At 44.7% G+C, this 19461-nt stretch overlaps 1 protein-coding gene across 40 annotated transcripts in view; it reads right to left on the bottom strand.

Moving 5' to 3' along the window:
• SORBS1 (sorbin and SH3 domain containing 1) overlaps positions 1–19461 on the bottom strand; it is a 223791-nt gene that overhangs the window by 156376 nt on the left and 47954 nt on the right. For all 40 annotated transcript variants that reach the window (XM_036027020.1, XM_036027021.1, XM_036027024.1 and 37 more), the window contains one exon: positions 5044–5131. The gene's annotated coding sequence lies outside the window, so the exon portion shown is untranslated. Of the gene's footprint in view, positions 1–5043; positions 5132–19461 lie in introns of those variants that run through there.

Consider the following 19461-nt stretch of genomic DNA (forward strand, 5'->3'; position numbering starts at 1 on the left):
AGATTCTGAAGACAAGGATCATGAGTTTGGGCTGCTTTTAAATTCGACTGAACTCTGGAGCTGGAAACTATCAAAAACAGGAGATTCCAAATCCCTGGGCCTGTTCCACAATGCAGCAAGCCTTTGCTTTGAAGGGTGGCAGAGAGCAGGCCAGTTGAAACATCCATAATTTGTGGCTTGACTCCTGGCAATTACAGCTCATTTCTAATTCATATTTGTCTAAAGCGGCTGAATTGGCTAGAGGTAACCTTAAATCCTTTTTGAAAGGAAGGATGGAGGGAGGAAAGTGGCCTGACTAATCCCTAACATGCAAAAATTTTAAATTCAACTTTTTAAACTTATAAGAAGTCCAGTGCCAAGTTGTTTATGAACATGAAGCCTGGAACAAATAAAGGCCATGGGCAGGGAAGAGACAACGACCTTGGTCAAAATACACCTCGAGCAAGAGCACTCCGAAAACCAAGCAGTGAAGGAGCTTTGGTATTTCTAGATCACGTAGAAGGCCTAAAGGAGATACCATTATGCTTTTCAAAGCTAATACAACAACATGATACAAAAAATTAAAAGTGTAAATGGGTACACAGTGAAAAGTAAGTCTCCTTCTTATACCACTGCCTTCCCCACAAGGCTACTCACCTCCAGCACCTCATCCTGAGACGGTCGGCAGCATGCAAGCAATGAACCACTGTCCTGCTTTTTAGCATTAAGGAGGACACCGCCTTTGTTTTCTAATGGCCCACCACTTTAAGTCCCTCGGGGCACCAGAAAGTGCCATCCTTTTATTCCTAGACTCACTTACTGGACAAGTAAGTAGGGAGGAGAAATCCTCCCCAATGTGATTGCCAGTAAGTCTCATTTCTTTTTTAGCTTTTTTAGGTTCCACTCTGTGGGAACAGAAGACAAATGAAAACCAGGGTTGGTGTCACTCATCACAAATACCATTTCACTGAAATCTTCATTTTGCCATAAACTGCTGATTATAGATATAGAACATTATATAATCAATGCTCACTTCTCGGAGATTAGAGGCTAAAGAAGTCCCACTGAGATATTTTCACTGAAATACGAGGGCCTGGAACTGCCTGTAAAAGCCAGTGTGGGCTGCCGTCTCCCGAGCGACCCGCAGCCGCAGTGCAGAATGCCGAGTGTCACACTGCCCTCAACAACTGCACTGGGGTCCCACTCTTCTGTCACCCCCACAAAAGGCCTGAAAAGGCCAGGCCTGCGGGGAAAAGTGAAAATGTTTTCAAAGGAAATCTTGAGGCTATTCAAAGAAGCCTGGAGGGACAGCTAAACTGGGGGGCTCCCCAGGGCAGCCAGAGCTGGGTGGGGCCCAAGCTCAGGGCAGGAGACAGCAGGCCGGCAGGCTCTGACGCAGTAGCTGTGGTCAGGGAACCACACTGTCTGAGATAACAAGACTAAAGAAACTCCCCAGGTAAGCTCAAAAATGAGAAATCTCAGGAGCCCAGTGAGAATATGCAGGAAGTTCAGCAGGACAGTTTGTCTGGGGGATGGACAAAACCAGAATGTAACATCTGTGTTTGAGGCCAGAAGCCCACAAACAGATGAAGTTGGGTGGGATTCAGAACGGATTTTCTCTCCTCAGTCAGTGGCAGCAGAAGGACACGGGTGGTACTTGAAACACACACACATCTATCGTCTTACAAGAATCAGAGTACATTTTTGCTGCTTTTTATCTTGTAGAATTTATTCCCGCTATTTCAAAGACACCCTAAATACTTCCTAAATTGAGGTACTGCAAATTATGTGACTATTTGATCATCTCCATAAAATTTTATCACCTCTAACTTTCACTGCAAAGTGAATGACTTTTCAGGCATGTTTTTCACTTAGTGAACCCTCATTTAATGAACTTTTGGATGATGTAATTATAGGATGAAAAAAAATCTGAAACACTAACAGTGAATTAAATTTAATAGTCATCAAAATAGCCTGCAAAGTCCCAGTGCATAGAAAGAACAGTGCAGTTTACACGGTACTGGCAGAGGGTTCTAGCTCTTTCCCTCGCCAGCCAAAGGCATGGCTGTGTGCCAGCTGCAGGAATGCAGTTATAACTCACTTAGCTGACCAGATTTAAAATTAGGCAATTTTAAAACTAACATACTTTCATTTTATATATTTCTGAGGTATAACCGACATACAACGCTGTATCAGTTTCAGGTGTACAACATAATGATTTGATATTTACATATACTGTGAAATGATCATCACAATTAGTCTAATTGACATCTATCACTATACATAATGACAGAATTTTTTTCTTGTGATCAGAACTTTTAAGATCTCTCTTAGCAACTTTCAAATGTGCAACATAGTATTATTAAATATAGCCGCTATGCTGTACATTACTTCCTTGAGACTTATTTATTTTATGATTGGAAGATTGTACATTTTGACTCACTTCACCCATTTTTCCTACTCCTCACTCCCGAACCTCTGGCAGTCACCAACCTGTTGTTGGTGCTGAATGTAGGAGCTGAAAGGAATTTTCTTGTTTTGGGGGAGTCACAGTATTTCCAATATTTTTATACAAGGAGAGGCTTTGTTCCCACTCTTGTATCGCATTATCTTATTTAAATAATTTATATTTGCATGACAGGAAATCCTACCATATTCCTTAGCATGTGTCTTTACTGACTTCTTAGTAGGGATTTTACATGGGAAATCCATGCTCTGCCTTCCCTCTTTTCTGTCCGAATCCTGTCTCTTCCTCATTTCTTTCCCCAGATGATCTCGTCCAGTCTCACCACTTCAAAGACCATCTACGTTTGAATGACTCTCAAAGGTACCATTTCCAGCCCCAGGCAATTCTACATCTCTGTGAGAATATCAAATGAGAATCTCAAATGTAATATATCCCGAACAAAACTCTTAGGGTCCACCTAAAACTCCCCCTTTGTTCCCCATCTCGGTAAATAGCAACTTCATTCACCCCCCAAAAAACACCAACTTATCCTTGACTCTTCCCTTTGCTTACACCCACACCCAACCCAACAGACTCTCCCGTCTACATATCCCGGCCTTCGCCACCTCACGTCATTCTGAAACCACCACACTAAGCCATGCCTGGACCACCAGAAGAGCCTCCTAGAGGTTACACTTATTCTACTCTTGTCCCCAAAGTCTACTATCTACTTGGGACCCAGAGAAATCATTTTAAAGTACAAATCAGATCACATCACATTACTCAAACTTCTCGGAGTAAAACCCAAACTCCTTATCATGGCCTACAGGATCTGGCTCCCACCTACCACTGACCTCATCTCATATCACTCTCCTTCCCATAGCTACCCTCAGCTCAAGGCCAGCCAGACTGGCTGCCTTCCTGGTCCTCTCTCATGCCAAGCTCTGCCATCATCAAAGGCCTTTCTTTTAGCTTGCTGTTCCCTCCGCCTAAACACCCCTCCCCAGATTCTTCCACTCCTTTCTGATCGCTGCACAAAACAAAATCTTTCTCCCTGCCCCCCACCCCACAGAAGCCTTTTCGGACCACTCTTTCAAAAAAGGGCCCCATCCTGTCCCTCACGTTGTTTTTTCTTAGTTATGTGTTCTAACCAGGAATTGAATCCATGACCCTTTTGTTATAGACAATGCTTCAACCAGCGGAGCCACACCAGCCAGGGCACTTTGTTTTCTCTTCTGCACTTATTACTACCTGAAATGATATTACCTATTTAGTTATTTGCTTCATTCATAAAACAATGTGTAGTGCTCTTCCCAGAACTGGGTGATACAGCAATAATGAGATAAGCAAAGCCTCCTGCCCCCAGGGAGCTCACATTCTTGGTTGTCACCTGCACTCAAATCTAAGCTCCAGGGAAACGTGGATACAGTCGGTCTTGCGCCACTGAGTCTCCAATGCCCGGAGCTGTGCCTTGGCACAGAGTGGGCATTTAATACATACTTGCTGAATAGGCAAAGTGCCCCACCCATCTGAGGCCATCTGCTTCCCTGGGGACTCTCACCACAGACCTCATCCTGCTTACCAGATGGGACTCCAGTCACAGGACCCCGAATGTCCATCAGGTCCCTTCAGACACAGTAATCTGAACAGTCAGCTTTTCAAGCCTGAGATGGGTCCCTAACCCTTGGCCTGCCTGTCCCGACTAACTGCCCTTCCTTCCTGCTCCAGCACTCAGCATGCAGCAAGTTCCCTCGTGGTTGTGCCACTGCGATTTGTCTCACGGGACACGAGAGCACCTGCTCCACATGGTGGGAGCCGACCAGGCAGTCAGCGTCAAACAAGCCAGCTTTTCTCAGAAGAGTGTCCGGAATCAAGATGCACAGGTCTCACTGACGCCCTGGTCCTGCCCCTCCACGGCTCGCACGAGACCTCCAACAACAATTAGCTGCAGGCCTCAACGCATTCTCTTCTCAGCTGTGCAACACACTTCTGTTAAGGACATGTCTTTGCCTCTTTCAACTCCCACAGAGGCGAAATGTTTACCTGTTGTGATGAGTAAATAAGTTTCTTTCTAAAAAGAAAGAACACTTGTCAACTGTGAAATTATCTGATCGCAAATACAAAAACGAAGCTAGCAATGAAATGTAATTAATTCATCTTTCAAAAAATACAGCAGCTGCAGTGGTAGGAAGAAAAAAATAAATTGCAAATCTTCTGAAGAACCACTCTGGGAGGCTCAGAAGACAGGTATTGAAAATTTACATTTTCATCGTGTGTTCATGTTTTATTTGTTAGCTTAGAATTGCCATGCCAAATAGGATCACCTTATACTTGCCAAGCACTTTATTCCCTGTGAAGCAATCTCACAAGAGTAACCTCTTTTTGCAGGGCAGGATTGGTTTCTGACTGGGGCCCAGAGAAGTCCAACTATTCATCTAAAATCCCACAGTAAAAGTGGCAGCGTCCATCAGGTACCAGAAGCCAGATATGCCTAGTTCCAGCCCAGTGTCCTTCCTTTCTATAATAGAAAGGACAGTGTGGTTCCCTGAAAACCACATCCTACAGTCCACTGAAAATATTTCCCTTCATTGCAGAAGAAAAAAAACACATATATTCACCAGTGGTTTGATGTGATGGAAAGATGCATTGGTCCAGGAGCTCTGGGCAGAGAGAGGGTCTCATAAACTCTTCCGAAAATGCCAATTCCTGCAATGACAAACATACAGAACATCTGGTATGAATCAGGCACCTGCGGCCCCTGTCCAAGGAGGTCACCTAAACACCAGTTCCAAGACATCCTGTTTCCTCAAAGCCCCCAGCCGCCCCTTCTAGCCTACTCCCTCCCCACGCTGACTTGCCCAGATAGAACAAGAATCTTCGCTGCACCAGCTGACGTGGTTCCCTGTAGAATCAGTGGATACTGGGCAGAAAGAAGCATTAGAGATCATACAACAGGGATCACAAGGTGAAAGCCCATTGGGTCACATCTAGCCTATACAGGTATTGTTACATTGAGCTATAGGATATGTTTAGAAAATCTAAGCCAAACCAAAAATCCAGAGATGTTGTGAAACCCAGACTTCTGAAACCCAGACCTCTGGCATCTCTTTAACAAAAAATCAGGAGATCTGTCAAAATGGCCCATATTTATGTTAGAATATGATTAGCTGGTGCTAAGTAGCAGCTGCCCTTCATGGGCAAGTTTGGCTACTCCAGTATGCCACAGTCCCCAGCACTCCCTATTGTCTCAACACAAAGAAGAGCTGTGATTATCACTGCCCTTCCATTACTGTTTTCTTGCGGTACAGAACTATTCCCTCTACCTATGATTTTAACAAAAGTAGGAAAAAAGAAGAAAAGGCGGTTGTGAGTTCCAAGAGAAAAAATGGTAGAGCACATATATCAACAAGTTACTAACCTCACTTCTATAGAGTCTGCAATCCCTGAACAAGTACAAAACTCCCATTTTATAGAAATGTAAGCAAGAAACTAACTTGCCCACTTCCACAGTTAGAGGTAGAGCTAATTCTAGAATCTAGGTCTCTTGACAGCCAATCCACAACCTTTCACTATGCCCCACTGCACAGCAGTCTTACATTATGAAGCAAAATATAAGTATACACACACACACACACACACACACACACAGAAAGATACCTGTGTGTGTCTCTCAAAGCTAACACTAAATTCATGGAAATTACAGTTGAAGTATCCAGGCTACTTTTTACTAAAATACTCACTAGACCTTCATTTGTCAAAAAAATATAAGAGTAAATTATATCAAGTTCCCTAAGGGTTCATTTCCTAATGTAACATTTTCAATAATTGTGCTGCTTTAAGTACAAAAAAAATCTCACAAATATAATGTATCTACCACTTCAACAGTGCTCAGTTAATGTCTAAAATATACTCTTTATGCGAGAAACATTTCCCTTTACAAGGCTATAAATAAGCTTATTATATACAAGGTACTAGCACTGTAATAAGTAAACATTGTTCAACTCTAAGATCTTGGTGGGAATTATTTATACCATCCCCTCAAAGCATGTATTGATTCATTCACTCAGCAGATATTTACTGAGCTCTATTACAGGCCAGGCCGTGTGCGAGGTGACTGACATACGAAGATGAACGAGGCCCAGTCCTTGCCCTCACGGTGGTCCATCTGGATAAGAGACAGACCCAGACACTCAGAGAGAATTTGAAAACAATAGGTACATGGAAAGAGCTGGGTAGGCACAGCTGTTACGGGAACACTGAGCAGGGCCTCCTGGCACAGCTGAGGTGAAGCAACACTTCCCAGCATGGGCAGGGACCTGAGGAAGCCCTAGAGCAGGGATGGGACTGGGGCAGGCAGGGGGCCACCTGAGGGGAAGGTGAGAATTACAGGTCACGGGACAACAGGGGCAAAAGCAAGGACTGAGAGCAGTCCCCCCAATTTGGTCCGGTCCAAATCTCACATTACTTCAGGGGTCTTAAAAACCCCTGCCTTTTGCCATGTGCCCCCACATCTGCTGAGACTTCACACACAGCCCTACCTGCGCACCCCTGGAAGTCTACCTCGCCAAGGGCCCTTGTTAAGAGTGCCACCGGTTCAGCCCCACTCCCTGGCCCACCTAGGAGTCCCTCCGGCCAACTAGTGTTGTCTGTGAGTCTGCAGGCCAAAGAAACCAGGCCTCTGAAAAGACAGTAAACAGATATTTTTCCTGTGCTAGTCACCACATGGTCCTGTCCACCTCAGGGCCTGGGTTTCCAGGGCCAGAGTGTGCTATGCAGTCAAGCTTCAAGCAGGACAATTTTAAGAGAACATGTCCCAGTGTATCTGCCCATCGAAATCCCTAGGAGGAGTTCTCCTGTTCTGCGTGGATGAGAAAGAGGTGAGGCAAAGCCTGGCAGGGAGGTGGGGGGAGATGAAGAACTGAAAGGGCGCCGGTTCTTTCCCGATAGGGGCACATGCCTGGGTTGCAGGCTGGGTTCCTGGTTGGGGAGCGTGAGAGGCAACCAATCGATGTTTCTCTCACGCACTGATGTATCTCTCCCTCTCTTTCTTCCTCCCTTCCCTTCTCTCTGAAAATAAATAAAATCTAAAAAAAAAAATGAAAAAAAGAAAGAAAGCATCCCCAAAAGACAAGCTTTTGGAAAGGGGCATAAAGAGGAGTAAAGACCAACTACATGTCCATGGTTAGTAGGGCTCAGCGTTCAAGGTCAGTATGAGGAAACAAGGAGGCAGAATTCACTTGAAGAGTAAGAAGAGCTCCCCTAGATCTCTGAGAAGCTCTTCTCACTAGAAGAAAAAAAAAATTCCTGGGCCCCAGACCTATTAAGTCAGAATCTCTGATTTGGAGGCCCAGGCAATATTCAGGTGATTCTGATGCCCAGACTCTGGTACCCATTTGGAAAAGTGTATTTTTCACCCAGAGAGTTCAGGAGCTCTCTGGTACAAGCTCCCGAAGTTCCGTAATTCAGCCTCCTTGGGGCAGGATTCACGGATCCAGGCTCTGGAAGAGTTGCACATTTCTTAGTATATTTACCCACTCCTTACATCACATTATGACATCCATCATTTAACTCCTTTTTATTTTAAGTAAATAAAAATACATAAAATGCCAGCACCCAGGATGGAAACTAGGTAAACGAAGGGGGCCTCCCTCCTTGCCCCCGTCCATATACCATGAACCAATGCCAGGGCCTCCAGATAAATGACTATAGGTGGTCCGGTCTCAACTGAGGCCTGAGCCCTCGTATACTTGTGTAGGCTCACCCTGGCAGATCAGAGGGTCTGGGAGGATCCAGTCATCAAGGCGGCCTTCGAGGAACAGCTCCAAGGCACATTGCACTCTGATCACGTCCTGACTGCCTAAAGAGCAGGATGCTGCTGATCAATACAATGCCTGGAAACCCGCCAAGCCAAGAGAGCACTTCTGTTCCCAGATTTCCACGTTGTGGTCAAGTAACAACCTGAGCAATGTCAAGCCAAGAATGGCAAAGTAAATGCTGTGTAACACAAAGAGGACAGGTCAGAGAAAGTGGGTTCCCTGAATGGTCCAGCCTAGAGAGGTCTCTTCCCTGACATCCCCGGGTGCTACCAGGGGACCTCAGACAGCCCAGTACCTGAGAAACCGATGGCTGACCAAGGTCACTTCTTCACGGCAAGGCCCAGCAGCAATGCACAGCATCCCTCTCTAGGATAAGAGTTCCCTTCAACTTAAGAGCTCTTCAGTTGAGTCATAATGCAAATCTGGAAGAGCACGGGTGGGAAGCACATTTAGGAAAAGCTCAAAATACTCACTGGCCCCTTCTGGTAGTCCTCAAGTCATAGGGGATCCATTTTTTCCTACTGTACCATTATATCCTTGCCTAAAACAAGACCCTTCTCTGACCCAATCCTCCAAAAGAAATCACAAGAGTTGCTCCAGGCCCTGCCAAACACCTTGAAAATCATTACCTCCCTCCCTCATCTATATCCTCATCTCTACCCCATCCCAAGAGCAAAGAACAATACTGGATTTGTGAAAGTCACCTAGCCACCGTCATTCCTACCAAACATCAATCCAGACCATCCAGCTCTGGACCAGTGGGAGCTTCTCGCAGCACCACCGTCATAGCACCAAGTACTTACTCATGCTTGCCTTTTTGTTGTTTTTGAGGTTTCAAGGGGTCTCTTGTTTGCCTGGCTAATCATTGCATGCCAACATACTGCTTTCACACCCTCCAGGTTGTTTCAAGAATATACCTCAAATTTCATGTCTCCCAGCCAAAAGACGATCAAGCCAACCCATTTCCCAACTACGTAGTCTTGCCACCGGCCTCTGAAATTTAAGCAGCCGCTAGACCACAGGTGGCAAACACAAGGCCAAATCCGGCCTTCCACCTTGCTTTATCCAGCCGGGCTCCTTGCTTCTTTCTACCCGGCGGCAGCACCGAGCTCTCCCTTAACTGTTAAGGAGTAGTTACATTTATACAGTCCTAAAATTACACTCGGCCCTTTGAAGGTTGCATGTGCAGCAACGCTGACATGGCCCCCAGTGAAAATGAGTTTGATACCCCTGCACTAAACAGTCCACTAACTTAGTGGACCTTAAGAAGGACCCTGCTCAGAAGGCTAGTCTAGAACTGGAGAAAATCCCCAGCTGACCTGGAGGCTGACCAACTCAGGAAAGAAACATATCAAAACGATTATCTTTTTCTTTTGTGGAGGGCTCTTTTTTTTTCTTAAACCACAGGGCATTTACTATTTTTTAAGGTAACTTTCTAATATATGTAAAATAAACTCCGTTTTGACCTTGAAGAGCACTTTCCGATTTCCCAGAACAAATCCCACTGAGGCCATGCCCAGGGCCACATCCTTAGGACTTGACCGCTACTGAAGCTTCCAAGATGCTCAGTGCCGAGGTGGCTCAAGCATCTCTCACCTCTTGTTCCACTGCCCAGCTGTCCTCCCTCATGCCCCTTGGCAGAGGAAAGTGGGCTTGGAGGAGCTTTTTCAAGTTCTCCCACCCACTCCACAGACTCAGTAGGAGGGAGAATGAATGTTTCCAAGTTCTCTGAATGACACAAAAGCTCATAAAGTAGAATAAAACTAGTTAAAAAATAGGAAAATGATTTTTAGCTCCCGCTAAAAAAAAAGAAGCACGCCCACGTTAAAAGATTCAGAGTGACTTCATACTTTCTTCTTCCCAAAGCTGCTGGTGCCCCCCCCTTCCCCGCTCCACTCCGAAGACAAGGCGCCCGTTCAGTCTGATTTGAGGCCCCCTGAGAAATCTTGACGAAGCCCGGAGCACCCCCTGCAGATGGCCAGAGGCTCCTTCCCCTCAAGGACTGTTGCATTTGCTAGTCTCTCTGCCTGGAAAGCTCTAAATTTAAAAAAAAATTAATTCTTTTTTTAAAAAGTCAAAGGTTTTACCTTTTACATATTCTGGTTTTGTGGCTTCTCTCGAAAAATACCAGGATCTGGTAACACTGGGCCTCAAGGACAAAATCCAGGTGGAACTGGGTGGTGGCTATTCCCCTCACAGGGGCAAAGCTCTCAGACTCATCTCCTTAAACACCAAGGTCAAGTGTCATTTGCCATTTAGCATGGCGCTTACCCTGCTTTTTTCTCTAAAAAGAGAAATATTTTTCTATCACAGCATGGAAATGAAAGACCAAGAGGGCCCTGTATTTCCCCAAAACAGGAGAGACACCCACATTTTTTGTGCAAGTGAAGGGCATCCCTGTGAGTGTGATCTGGAGTCTCCCATCCTTCATCGCATTGCCTGCCTGACCTCTGTGGTTTAGACCCCTGGGCTATAACTCGTCAGGAACAAATTTCTTACTGTAAGTCAGCAAACACATTTAAAACTAAACCATTGGAAAAGAAAACAGCTTCAGTGCACAGTATCCCGTTCTCCCATGAATATTTTGACTCTTCAGTCTCACCTTCCTGAGAACACAGGATCCTGCTTTCGGCCACCAAAAGGGAAGGTTCCACCCCTTATGCATGATCACATCCAGGTAAATAAACAGGATTTCTTTTTTCCATCGAAACTGCAGTTCTATATGTAGGCAAGAAGAAAGGTCCCCAGGGCATGCATTCCCCCACCTTTCCCATCACTCCCTCACCTTTCCCATCATACCCCTACCTCCACCCCCACAGAACGTGCTTGGAATGCAAGTACTTAGCAAAGGGAGCGGGCAAAGTCAGAGAAGCCAGGTAAATTGCCTAGGGAATGTTTTCCGTGTGTTGTTTCCAATCAGGCTACACAGAAGAAGCACCTGCGGCTCCGGGCTGATCGGGAAATGTTAGTATTCTCTTCGTCAGGAGGCACTTGTGCAGGCTGCCTGGGACTGATTGATTCTTCCTGTGGCATTTGGAAACCACTAATTAAAAAAATTGTGACCCCTAGCTACCTTTGGCAGCCAGACAGGACGCACCTCTCCAGTCAGGTGCTGGCGCTGGACTGTCCTGCAAGGTAGCCACTCACTAGCCATACGTGGCCACTGAGCCCTTGAAATGTGGCTTAGGGTGACTTGCGTTGTGCTGTAATGGTAACACACACTGGTTTTGAAAATTTTGGTGTGGAAAAAAAAAGAATGTGCAATTTCTCACTGATATTTTTAAATATCCATTACATATTGAAATGGTATTTTGGATACACTGGGTTAAAGAAATATGTACTTAAAATTAATTTGACTTGTTTCTTTTTACCTTTTAATGTGGCTACTAGAAAATCTTAAATTACACAAGCGGCTGACACTGTGTTTCGACTGTGCAGCCACACTGGAGGAGACATGCAGCGTTCTAGCGTGGGGATGACAACCAGAGAGCAAGAGATGAGCACTTGGTCAAGCCTGGTCTCCACCCGCCGCCTGCAGGATCCTGAGCAAGTTCTCGATCTGCCTGGCGTCCACTTCCTCCCCTGCACATGGGCGTGATAACTGAGGGGGGGGGGGGCAGAAATCAGATGCAAAAGAGCACCTAGAAGCACTGGACAAGGAGTAGTCCCACAGGTGGTGCTCAACACCAGTGCACTTCCCACCCTTCTCCCTTCCCTGGCACCCTTAAGAGCACAGACTCTGAACCCAGGATCTCCTGGCATCCAATTTACTAACCACAATGCCCAGTTTGCATACAGACTATAGATGGCACAGTGGCTCCCCATCCACAGGGTACAAAGGAGCCACCTGGGGAGCCCTGGACCCCTGCCCCCAGGCTCTGACTCTGTCCACACGCAGTGGATCCAGGTACACACTACTCACAAGAACTGTGCAGCACTGCAATGCCCATGTTCTAGGAGTCCCTCTGCGAAACACTGAGGAATTATAACCAATACGGTCAGGGCTGCCCCTGGACTTCCCCAGCTGGCAGGCAAGCCAGCCTGCAACAAGGCAGGTGTGGCCCGTGGGCGAGCCAGAACTGATCAGGGCTTTCCCCCAGCAGAGGGTTGCTTTCCTGCCTCTTTGAAACAGGTAGGAAACGACAGCCTGCCCTAAGCATTGTTTCAAGCACCAGAAGGCAGCTGACATTTCCTGCCCTCATACAAGGCCCCTGAGGAGGATCAAAAAATACGCCTTGGCAATTGGGCTGAAGAGACTGAGCTGCTGAGCATCCCCACCAGCAACAGGGTCTTTCCACCCTTGCCTGGTACCCAGAAACACCAACTCTTGCTTGAACCATTTGGATGTCAGGCCAACCTGGTGGGTCTTCTGTGGAAGAGTTTCCCCTGCTCTCCTCGGAGGCCATAAAGGGGCCAGGACTTCCGTATACAGACCTGCACGGTCCAGTGCCGGTTTATTCTGGGGTCTTCAGCCCCGGAAGAAGTCATTTTATTGAACATGACTGCTGGTCAGAGCACACAGATCAATTCAACCCCAGGAAGCCCACTGGCAGAAAAAAAAAACACCCTTTTTATCTCAGGGCTGTCCCAGCTGCGGCCTGTGGACCACATGCAGCCCAGGACAGCTGTGAATGCGGCCCAACACAAAACTGTAAGTTTACTTAAAAGGTTATGAGATTTTTTTGTGTGTGATTGCACATCACAGTGTATTTAATGTGTGCCCCAAGACAACTCTTCTTCTTCCAGTGTGGCCCAGAGACGCCAAAAGGTTGGACACCCCTGAAACCAAACAGTCGCTGCCTCAAATTTTCTTGGAAATAGGGTACAAAGTGAATAAGCAGTAACCTGAGAACTCTGACTTTTTTTTTTACTTTTAATGCAGGAAAATGATCCGGGGTTTGTCCAAAGTGTAGTAGCACAAACCACACGCTGACTCTGGCACATCAGCCCAGGACCGCCCCCTCCCTGCCCCGACCCACCACAGAGCCTTTCCCCCAGATCGCCCACCCTCCCGAGTCCGCTTCTCACGTTCCTCTGCCCCACACTCAGCCTGTCTCCCAGACAGAATGCACCAGTAACATGAATATAGGTAGGTCTCCAGGTAGCCACGAAGCAAACAGTTAAGCCCAAACATAATAAAAAGTAATTCAAAATGTTAGTGGATGTGGTTGAACACCAATGGGAGGAAATGAAATCCTTACTGCATAGGAAACTATCTTTAAAGTCCTTTGTTTTCCACCACTTCATACCCCCCACACGGCAGCTATTCTAGAACCTCTGCTCTTCTCCCCACTCCTCCCACCTCCCCAGTGCCCAGCTTATGAACACTTTTCCCTCTCCTTTCCTCTAGCCACCATGCCGTCTTCTCTCACAAGTTCTGGGCCTTTTGAGATATAAATAAAGTCCTTCCTTACATGTACACAGAGACCACCCTCAACTCCTGGTCCCCCAGTGCAGCCTCCACTCATTGTCCTGACTCTATGAAAAACACCCAGGAGCCGAGTTAACCAAGAGAAAATTGTCCCTAGAAGGCAGAGAAACTGGGAAGCTGAGTAATAGACAATGGAACTCTCATTAGTAGAGAGAAGAGAAGAAAGTCCACGGACCCTGACAGTGGCATGTGGCGAGGAGCAGTGGGTGGAAGCTAGCACCTAGTAGGGCTGTCACCACTCAGAACCCCCCGCCCAGCCCCAGAAAGGGTGCTCTGCATATCCGAGTTGGATCTCTGCTGGAGAGAGAGCCCGGGCACAGCCATTAATAACCCATATCACCTTGGCTCCCAGAAACTTCCAGGAACATGCTGGCTGGGTGTATCCATCACTACTGTAATGGGGAGGCAGTAGTGTATAGAGACGGGTATTTCCCAGGTAGGTCTCTATATTCAAGCAGGGATTCATCCTGGCACCTGGAGAAGTTACAATGATCTGAATGTGTAAAGTGTGGGCCTAGCACCAGAATGAACTTCTGAGATGGCTCTGCTTACACAGATGGCTCTGTTCCTTCCTTCACCCTGCACTGAGGTAGGGTGGAAGGCATTGAGGAGGAACAGGGGAAGTTATGGTGAGAATGGCCCAGCAATCAGAGGGGACCAGGTAAAAACTGACAAAGGGTTGCATCTGCTCGTGAAGAGCATTAAGAGGAGAGATACGGGCAGCCACATGCCACAACTGAAGTTCTGGCTCTGTCATGGATTAGCTGTGTGGTCTTGGTCAAGTTCCCACACCTCTCTGAGCCTATTTCTATTCCTGCATAATAAGAAGGCTGGCCTTAGGTGATCAGGGTCCTTCCCAGCACCAATAGTCCATGGCCCTGTGATACCAAGGATACCTACTGTGGGGGTCATGGACAAACAGGTGGGGAATAGGAAGGTAGAGACAGGGGGAGGGTACAAACTATTCCAAAATCTTATTTATCATGATCTCTGAATGTTGCTCTATGAATACATTCACTGGACCTTCCACAGCTGCAGTTGTCAGGTGTGGCCTGTGGTCATAGGTCACTCTCTGGGTCCATTAATCTTAATAAAAGGACATGACCACAATTCATTTGGAGCAGGCCATTTGCTTATAAGCTACCCTGAAGACATATTAAGAGCAGTGTCTTCCTCATAGAGTGGGGAGACCCTCCTCATCCTAATGAAGGCCAGAGTTCATCCTCCCCTGTTTGCGGATGAGAAGGCAGCCTCAGAGAGTGAGTGACTCCATGAATCACACAGCTTAGAGGGGCAGAACCAGGAGAGAAGCCCAGATTGTCTCACTCCCCACCTACCATTAAATGCCAATTAGATAACTGAGTGGGATCCATGCAAAGCTTGGACACTGAGAAACCCCACGCAGATGCACAGAACTGATCCAAGAGGACGGGGGAGGATTCTGCAAAGGGGAGCCAAGAGCAGCCTTTCCTTCCTCCACCACCTTGAGTAGCAGGTTGATCACCAGCTGTGGGGGTTGGTATCCACCTACTATCCTGTTACATATACAAACTTCCCTCTTTAAGCAATGCAGGTGGTCACTTGTACTCTAGAAATTAGGTACTCTAGATCCTGGGGTGAACTGAAATCATACAGAAAGATACTGTACCACTTTTTAAATGTACATCCATAGGCAAGCCATTTAACATCTTAATGCCTCAGTTTCTTCATCTTTAGAAGAGGGATAACAATAGTATGTATACCTCAAAGGGTTATGATGAGGATTAAAAGAGGTTAACACATGTAAGTGCTTAGCACAATGCCTACAACATAAATGTTGGTTATGATCACTATGACTTTTCTGGGAACAAGTCCAAAGCTTTCATCAGATTCTCAAAGGGGTCTATGACCAAATAAAAATTAATAATCCCTGTTCTACATGCTCAGAATGGAACTAAGGCCATTCGGTGGGAAGGGAAATACCTCCTCTAGCTTCCTTGCCTTTCCTGAAGAAGGGGATTTGAGGCTTTCTATGCTGCCTACTCTTAGAGGGCACAAGAAAAAGAACTGATGAATGAATGGCACTGGAGGTACTTGGTTGTCATTTCTGTGGCTGGAAATGCTTCCTCAGACCCAATAAAGCCCCAATTTAAAAGTGAGAAATTAGAAAAGAGAATCAAACCCTAACTCCAGTTTCCACACAATCAGGAATAAACCCACTCGCTCCTGGTCTGTCAGGGTGCAGGAGGGGGAGCTTCTGACATTGTGGCCTTTCATTCCAGGTGTCTGGCCACCTTTCCTGAACCTCCTGATGTGCTGGGATGTGAAAAAGGCCTGAAGCTGAGGTTCTGTCTGGAAAGGGCTGATTAAGGAGGAAAAGGATTAAAGAGAAGTTTAAATGATGTAAGAGATGGAAAGCAATTTAAATCCTAAATTTGCATGAACATAGACTCTAAAATCCTCGATAAAATCCTCAGCAAACCAAATACAGCAATGTATGAAAAAAAATCATACACCATGATCAAGTGGGATTTATTTTGGGAATGCAAGGTTGGTACAACATTTGCAAATTAATAAATGTGATTCACCATATAAACTAAATGAAGTCTAAAAGCTACATGATCATATCAACAGAGGAAGGGAAAGCTTTTGTTAAAATCCAGCACCCATTTATAATAAAAACTCTCTGCAAAATGGGATTAGAGGGAATATACCTAAGCATAATAAAGGCCATATATGACAAACCCACTGCTAGCATAATACTCTACAGTCAAAAACTACAAGCATTCCCCTTATGATTGGTAATAATCAATACAAGGATGTCCACTTTCGCCTTTCTTATTCAAGATAGTACTAGAAGTCCTAGCCACAGCAATCAGACAAGAAGAAATAAAAGGCATCCAAATTCAAAGGGAAGAAGTAAAACTGTCATTATTTGCAGGTGACATGATACTGTACATAGAGAACCCCAAAGAGTCCACCAAGAAACTACTACAACTGATAAACAAATTCAATGAAGTAGCAGAATACAAAATTAATACCCATGAATCAGTTGCATTTTTATATGCCAATAATGAAATAACAGAAAGAAAAATTTTTAAAAAATCATATTCATAAATGCATCAAAAAGAATAAAATACCTAGGTATAAACCTAACCAAGGAAGTAAAAGACCTATACTCAGAAAATTATAAGACACTGAAGAAAGAAATTGAGGATACAAATAAGTGGAAGTACATACTGTGTTCATTAGTAGGAAGAATTAAAATAATTAAAATGTCCATGCTACCCAAATCAGTCTATAGGCTCAATGCAATTTCTATCAAGATTCCAATGACATATATCACAGAACCAGAAGAAATATTTCAAAAATCTATGTGGAACCACAAAAGGTCCCACATAGCAACAATGATTCTGAGAAAGAAGAACAAAGTTGGAGGAATCATACTACTTAATATCAAACTATACTATAAGGCCATGGTAATCAAAACAGCCTAGTACTCGCATAAAAGCAACATATAGATCAATGGAAGAGAATAGAGAACCCAGAAATAAACCCACACCTTTACAGTCAATTAATATTTGACAAAGGAAGCAAGCACATGCAATGGGCTAGAGATAGTTTATTCAGCCCTGGCTGGTATGGCTCAGTGGATCATGTGCTGGTCTGTAAACCAGACAGTTGCCAGTTCGATTCCCAGTTAGGGCACATGCCTGAGTTGCAGGCCAGGTCAGGTCCTTGGTAGGGGGGTGGGCAAGAGGCAACCACACATTGATGTTTCTCTCCCTCTCTCCCTCCCTTCCCCTCTGTCTAAAATAAATAAATAGTCCCCTAAAGCAAGGAACATAAAGGAAAGAATAAACAAATGGGACCTCATCAAATTAAAAAGCTTCTGCATGGCTAAAGAAAATAGCATTAAAATGAAAAGAGAATCAACTATATGGGAAAATATATTTGCCAATGATACCTCAAACAAGAGTTTGATCTCCAAAATATAGAAAGAACTCACATGACTCCAGTCCAGGAAGACAAAACAAACAAACAAAAAAAACCCACAACAACAATTAAAAAATGGGCAAAAGACTTGAACAGACACTTCTCCAAGGAGGACATACAGTGGGCCCAGAGACATATGAAAAGATGCTCAGCATCACTAGCCATCAGAGAGATGCAAATTAAAACCATAATGAGATACCACCTCACACCAGTCAGAATGGCCATCATAAATAAATCAACAAACAAGGGTTGGAGAGGTTGTGGAGAAAAGGGAACTCTAGTGCACTGTTGGTGGGAATGCAGAATGGTGCAGCCACTGTAGAAAATAGTACAGAATTTCCTCAGAAAACTAAAAATGGAACTGCCCTTTGAACCAGCAATTCTGCTGCTGGGATTATATCCTAAGAGCCCTGAAACACCAGCCCAAAAGAACCTATGCACCCTAATGTTCATAGCAGCACAATTTACAATAGCCCAGTGCTGGAAGCAACCTAACTGCCCATCAGTAAATGAGTGGGTCAAAAAGCTATGGTACATTTACACAATGGAATACTATGCAGCAGAAAGAAAGAAGGAGCTCCTACCCATTGGGACAGCATGGATGGAACTGGAGAGCATTATGTGAAGTGAAATAAGCCAGGCAGTGAGGGACAAACACCATATGATCTCACCTTTAACTAGAACATATTCAACAGAAGAAAAAAGCAAACAAAATATAACCAGAGACATTGAAATTAAGAACAATCTAACAATAACCAGAGGGGAGGTAGAAAGGAACACTGCGGGGAAGGGTTTTCAGGAACTACTATGAAGGACACATGGACAAAAACCAAGGGGGATGGTGGAAGCAAGGGAGGGAGGTGAGTTTGGCTGGGGTTGGAGGGAGTGGTAGGGAGGAAATGCAGACAACTGTAATTGAACAACAATAAATTAATTTTTAAAAATAAATTAAATAAATAAATAAAATCTTTTAAAAAGATAGTTTATTCAATAAATGGTGTTGGGAAAATTGGATAGATACATGCAGAAAAGTTAAACTAGACCACCTTCTTACACCACACACAAGAACAAATTCAAAATGGATCAAAGACTTAAATGTTACACCCAAAACCATAAAAGTCCTAGAAGAACAAACAGGCAGCAAAATCTCAGACATTGTTCATAGCAATATTTTATTGGGTGTATCTCCCCAGGCAAAGGAAACAAAAGAAAAAATAAACCAATGCGACTACATCAAACTAAAAGTTTTTGCACAGCAAAGGAAATCATCAACAAAATAAAAAGACAACCCACAGCATGGGAGAACATATCTGCCAATACATCTGATAAGGGGTTAATATCCAAAATTTATAAAGAACTTACAAAACTCAACACTAAAAAAAAACCCAATTAAAAAATGGGCAAAGGACCTGAATAGATATTTCTTCAAAGAGGACATATAGATGGCCAATGGACATATGAAAAGATGCTCAATATCACTAATCATCAGAGAAATGCAAACTGAAACCACAATGAGAGATCACCTCACAACTGTCAGAGTGGCCTCATCAATAAATCAACAAACAACAAGTGCTGGTGAGAAAGAGGAACACTTTTGTACTGTTGGTAGGAATGCAGATTGGTATAGCCACTGTGGAAAGCAGTAAGGAGATACCTCAAAAAATTAAAAATGAATCTGCCTTTTGACCCAGCAACCCCATATCTGGGAATAATCCTATATCCAAAGGAACCCAAAACACTAATTCAAAAGAACATAACCACTCCTACGTTCATTGCAGCATTATTTACAATTGCCAAGACATGGAAGCAACCCA

Source organism: Phyllostomus discolor, chromosome 5, assembly GCF_004126475.2.
Source record: "Phyllostomus discolor isolate MPI-MPIP mPhyDis1 chromosome 5, mPhyDis1.pri.v3, whole genome shotgun sequence".
Classification (NCBI taxonomy): Eukaryota; Metazoa; Chordata; class Mammalia; order Chiroptera; family Phyllostomidae; genus Phyllostomus; species Phyllostomus discolor.